This window comes from Pipistrellus hanaki (genome assembly GCF_964339955.1).
Source record: "Pipistrellus hanaki genome assembly, chromosome: 10".
NCBI classification, from domain to species: domain Eukaryota; kingdom Metazoa; phylum Chordata; class Mammalia; order Chiroptera; family Vespertilionidae; genus Pipistrellus; species Pipistrellus hanaki.
The window spans coordinates 34882428-34888848 of NC_140512.1; positions in this window are offsets into that span (position 1 = coordinate 34882428).

Genomic DNA, 6421 nt, shown 5'->3' on the forward strand with positions numbered 1-6421 from the left:
GTAACAATTTTAGCATGAAAAAATAAAAGTTGTATTAGTCAAGTATGTTCGTTATGCTTTTGAAATTACCTTTACATAAATAATTCAGTTTAGATATTGAAAGCCCTTTAGCTTAAAGTTCTGTTTACAACCTTTACTAAAATTCTACGTTCATAACATCTTTGATTTATTTTTCCTTTATCCCCTTAGATTCTGATTCATTGCTGAATTCTATCTGTTCATCATATCTTTGGAGTCTGTCTCATACTTGAAATTAGGCTGTATTTTTAATATTTCTTTCAGTGCCCAGCTGCAGTGTTCTGCCCCTTTCTCCCTGCAAACATACGAAAATATTTGCTAACATTTCTCCCCACCCCCAATGTACTTTTAAAAAAATTTCCCAATCACAAAAAGAAAGAAAGAAAATTTAACTCAAAACTTTTTGTTTTAAACTGAAAAACATAGTACCAGCTTGGAGTTAGTGTTTTAATTATGGTTTAAAAAATTGTATGCTCTGAAGTAGTGACATTATACACACACACACACACACACACACACACTGGTAATTATGGGGGAAATGAGATTACCTGGGTGTGCTCTACCTAGCCAATTAATCAAGGGAGAAAGAAGAATCATTAGCAAGTTAATGAGGGTTGTGGTGGTGTGTGGTTTTTTTTTGTTTTGTTTTTTTGTGTTTGTTTTGTGTGGGTTTTGTGTGTGTGTGTGTGTGTGTGTGTGTGTGTGTGTGTGTGTTTGGAAAATTAAAAGGTGTAGCCCTACCCGGTTTGCTCAGTGAATAGAGCATCGGCCTGCAGACCAAAGGGTCTCAGGTTGATTCCAGATAAGAGCCTGTACCATGGTTGCAGGCTCCTCCCTGGACCGGGCTCTGGTTGGAGCCTGTGTAGGAGGCAACCAATCAATGTGTTTCTCTCACATGGATATTTCTGTCTGTCCTTCCCTCTTTCACTCTCTGAAAATCAATGGGAAAATATCCCAGGGAGAGGGTTAAAATATAAAAACATAAGGCAAATAGAAAATAAAATTTAAAATACTTAAAACTGAACTGAGAGCATTATATTTTTAAATGTTTCCAATATATCCAAAGTGGGAGGAAAAATTATATCTTAAAATGCATATACTAGAAAATAAAATGAAAAACTGAAAATAATCTATTTCCAACTCACAATTAGTTTAATCACCAGTGGTGAATGATTGGATCAATCATGCCTAAGTAATGAAACCTCCATAAAAATCCTATATAATAAAAGCATAATATGTTAAAAGTGTCTGATTGATCAGTCACTATGATGTGCACTGACCACTAGGGGGCAAACTCTCCAATTGGTAAGTTAGCTTGCTGCTAGGGTTCAGCCTATCACAACTGGGTGAGGAGGGTGGTCATGCCTGGAGCCTGGTGGGTGGGATGGCCCCCAGTTGGAGGGCCCCCATCAGCCTGATCACCAGCCAGGCCAAGGGATCCCATCTGTGCACAAATTTGTGCACAGAGCCTATAGTAAGTAAGTAAGTAAACAAACAAACACAAAAAAGATAGGACTCAGAGAGCTTCCAGGTGGATGAATGTATCCAGATGCTGGGAGGTAGTAAAACTCAGTTCCATGAGCACAGATGCTCAGGCCCCTGTGGCCCTATGTCCATCTGTGTCCTTTATGATAGCCTCTGTAATACCCTGGTAACTCTAAGTAAATGAGCTCTGTGAGCCATTCCAAGGAAGAGGTCATGGAAACCGCAGATTTTAGCCAGCGGGTCAGAAATTCAGGTGACAACCTGGACTTGCAATTGGTGTCTGAAGCAGGGGCAGCCTCGTGGGACTGAGCCCCTAACCTGCCATTAACCTGTGGGATCTGATGCTCTCTCTAAGTAGATAATGTCACAAGTGAGTTAAATCTGTAGCATACCTAGGCAGTGTCCTTTGAGAATTGTAGCATTGTTTGACAATGTTGGAAAGCAAACCATCCACTAACCGCTTTTTATTCCCTCAAGTATTTTGCATCCTCTCCATATCTCTTGAAGGAAACAAAATGGCCTTTGAACTTGAGGGATTTCTAAAAGCTGGGTGAGCACTATTTTAGCTATGCTACCTGGAGTGGATGATGGCTGGTAAACTCACAAGAGACAATCCTAGGGAAAATGAGCTAATTTTATAAACGTGAAATGTGATTCTCAGTTGCAGGATATTGAAGAGCCAACACTTTCTGCAAGAGCCACTCAGCACTCCAGGAGAAATTCGATCTGTCTGAATTACAGTAAGTCACAACGATAACAACCAACTGCACTCACAGGGTTACTAAGATTTGATGACTCAATGGTTGTGGAACCTCTGAAGTTCTGTAAGCATAAATGAATAACAAATATACCATTGTTATTTCTGTATTGAATTTCTCCTGATAATTTCTTCTTATTGTCTCTTCTGAGGTAGGCACTGTGTGAGACTAAAGTTATAAAAGAAATAAAATATAAATAATATATAGTAGTGGTTTCTCATGATTCTCATCATTGGTGTTTCTCCCTCTCTGAAATCAATAAAAATCATATTTAATAATTTTAATAAAATGAAAAATCTCCTGAGAGGATTATATTGAGGAAACTGCTCTTCTCATCCTTTGTTGTTGTTTTTTTCCTTTTCACCTACCTGCCATCCCTTTCCTCAAGACAAAGGACGTTTGTCAGGGTGAGGAGGAAAAGAAAAATAATGTCACCTTTTTATGAGGAGAGTAATTCCGAGTGGGACAACCTTCTTAGTTTTCAGTTGAGGTTTTATTACACAGCAGTTTTTCAAACAAATTTCAGTGTTTAAAAAAAAAAAAAAAAAAGTGGACTTTGTATATACAACTTTAACTTTTTGATTGTACATTATCCATTATTTTCTAATTAAAATCTTATTCCATACGATGAAGGATACTGAAAAATAATAAAACAATTAAGTTTTTTTTCCTAATATTTCAACTGAATTTAGAAACTGCTTTTTTTCTAGGTATCTTAAAAATTCTATGTCAATCCAGCATCATAATGCTGAGTTTTTTCCTTATCAATGTGATATAACTGGTTGTAGTTTATTGACTATTACTGAGAGTAACTAAGTAGAGCCATTTACATTTCAGACAGGCTTTCCTGACTCTGTTACTAGCAGCAACCTTATCTCTTCATGATAATCAGGTCCCATTACCCTTCCCAGTATAGTAACGTTTTTGCGGGCCCATTTGGCCTTTGGTAGCAGAAATCCAAAATGTCCAGGTGGCAGCCACCGCCGTAGGTTCAGTTGCAAACCCTTGCCGTGTCCTTGATGGGAAGCGTCTCATCCCGTACTGCTCTCCGGACCCGTACCTCTAGGTCAGCAGAGCCTAGAGTTGTGAGAGAGTCACGTGCCCAGTCCCCAGGTGGGTCAAGAGGAGTGGTGATGAGATGAGATCTACCCCCATTCCCATGCCTTATACCCAGACCCATGCATTCTAGCGTTTAAGAAAATATCACCATATAATGGCTTTTGGTTTAAGTATATGTTTGTGGGTGAAAAAGGGTTCTACAGCAAGTAAGGTAAGCTTATACGGTGATCCCATCATAATTGGAGAGAGCCAGTGGGTAGTCATGTTCCAGTCATATAACTTCAGGGTGTTTTCAGTCCTGTAGCAGGAAGAGGGAGATGACATATCCAGAAACTCTTATCAATGGAGTAAGCAAGGACTTAAATCTGCATAGCAACTATACTCTTAGTTACTGGGCTTTTCCGGATAACCTCCCACCACTGGCTCCCCTCTCCCGGCATCTGCTATTGGGCGTTACTGAGGATGGTATTTAAGGTGGTGGCCTTGGTAATTTTGGTGAGTGACTCAGTCCCTCCCATGTACTCAGGAGGTACATATGCTATTAAACTTCAGTTTGTTTTTCTGCTGCTCATCTGTCATGTGTCGATTTGATTATTAGATCAAAGTTTATATTTGCCTTAAGTAAGCCCTGTCCATTGTTTTTGTGCATCTAAGGCAGCAATCTGTAATTGGGGTGCCACACTATTTTTATTTTTATTGATTTCAGAGAGGGAGGGAGAGGGAAAGACAGAAACATCACTGATGAGAATCATTGATCTTGATCGGCTGCCTCCTGCACGCTCCCTACTGGGAATCGAGCCTACAACCGGGCATGTGCCCTTGACCAGAGTCTAACCCAGAACCCTTCAGTTCGCATGCTGAAACTCTATCCACTGAGCCAAACCGGCTAGGGTGAAAAGCAAATTTTTTAAATTTGCAATACCTGACTGTTTAGTCCGGGGCACTGTCCTCTTTTCCTTTAGATTTTCAAATTAAAAAATGACAAAAGCCAACACAACCAAAGCTGTCTAGTGTGAATGCCATCCTGAACCATAAATACATGGGTCATATAATAGAGTTGCTTCTTATTGGTCACATGGCATTATAAGGTTGCATTTGATTGGTTAGTTCTTGCTACCAGAAACCCCTATATACAAGTATAAGAAACTGAATTTTTTAAAAATTACTTTGGCCTGCCTGGTCTAGCTCAATGGATTGAGGATTATCCCATGGACCAGGAAGACCCAGGTTTGATTCCTAAAAATGTTTAAAAAGACTCACTGCCTGTCAATCCATTGTGTGCCATCTCTTTCATCTTGGCTCTGGGAAAGCTAGAAAAGTCTCCCAAGAAATAACCACACTAAAACAAAAGTTGTGATGATGATATGCACATGTCAGCATAAAGAAAAAAATAACATAGATAAATATGGCCAGGATAACACTCTGAACTCTACATAATCTAGTTTGAAGATATAACGTAATTATTTTCTCTCCAAATACAGACTCAGCTTTGTACACATGAAAATCTTGGTATTTTCTCTTCACAGTTTTCCATTCATGGTAACTCAGAACCTAGAAACAAAGTTCCGTTTCCTCTGATTTATAGTTAACACTTTGCATCTAAAAAATGTTGGAGTTTAAACAATGTCCCCTCTAAGAAATATATCTAAGTCATAGTAAGAACACAATTCTTGTAAAGTGACATGTAATTTGGCCTCAGAGTCACTTTTTGACAAAAATTCTACACTTTTGCTGAATTTCAGTGAGATGAAAACTGATGGCCCAACAGTTTGCACTAGGCAACTGAGGATCCTGCCTTTTTTTAAAAATGTATAACAGCATTTCAATCAGCTAATAGTTAATATTGAGATGAGGGGCTGAGGAAGGTCTATGGGGCGGGGGGGCGGGGAAGGGAAAGAGGGGAAGAAAGAGATATATATACTACTATATGTAATACTTTAAACAATAAAATACATTTTTTTAAAAAATACTTGAATCACTCATATTTTTTCTTGTAATAATTACACCTAGTTTTTATAAGTTTGAAGATACGTTTTCTAAAAGAAACATAATCAATCCCCTTAAGATAAGCATCAATTTACTATTATTAACTGTTAATTTAATTTTTAAAAAATCTTGTGTCCATCTATAGTTTAAATAGAATTAAATTGCTCTCTTGATCCCTTCATGAATCCCCAGACATTTTTTGATCACCTACTATATACATAAGGCGTGGTTTATGGTGCTAGGAGTGTATAATTTACACTAATAAAAGAGTAAGATGCAAATTGACTGTACTTTCATGACACCCACCAGCCAATCAGAAGTGATACAAATTAATCCAACAAAGATGGCAGGCTAATTTGCATACATAGGCTCCAAGCTGCCAGGGGCTGGGCAGGACACTTGCATCATCACCATGGTGATGATGCAGGCATCCCACACTGCTCCGGCTGCTCTGGGCCTCTGGGCAGCATGGGAAGGCAGAAAGGCGGCTCCAGGCCAGAGCAAAAGCAGTGGCATCAGCCAGGGGAAGGAAGGCCCATTCTTGCACGAATCTTCATGCATCGGGCCTCTAGTGGAGTACGAGAGACAGTTAAAATATGCACAGGTCTGGGCATGCAGGTGCTCAGCTGCCTGGGAAAGGAGAGGGAAGCCTGGAGAGGAAAGAGGCTGCTCTAGCTGGTGGGACATGATGTGGAGGGATACAGACCAGGCAGGGTGGCTGAGCTATTAGGGAATGTTCACTCTTCTCTTCTTCCTGCTGACACAGCCTGCAGAGTGCTCCCTGCGATGGCAGGAGTCTGGACGTTAGCCTCCTGTCAGTGGCCAGAGTTACCTGAAGGTGTTGGCTTCCCCTCCTATGGGAATATTGAGACACATTCAGAGCTGAACATGTAGGTTACATTTTTAAAAAACAAGAAGTGCTGCTTTGAAATGCCAAACTTAACTGATTGGAAATATGGGAGAGAACATTCCAAGCTTAACAAAACCAACAAAAGTTTTGTTCAAATTGAAAAGCAAAATACAGATTCAAAGAAAAAAAAAAAAAAAAGTTGTAAGCTTCTGAGAACTTTCCTAGGACTTTGAAACCTAGGTCATCAGATGGGGCCTAAAAATAC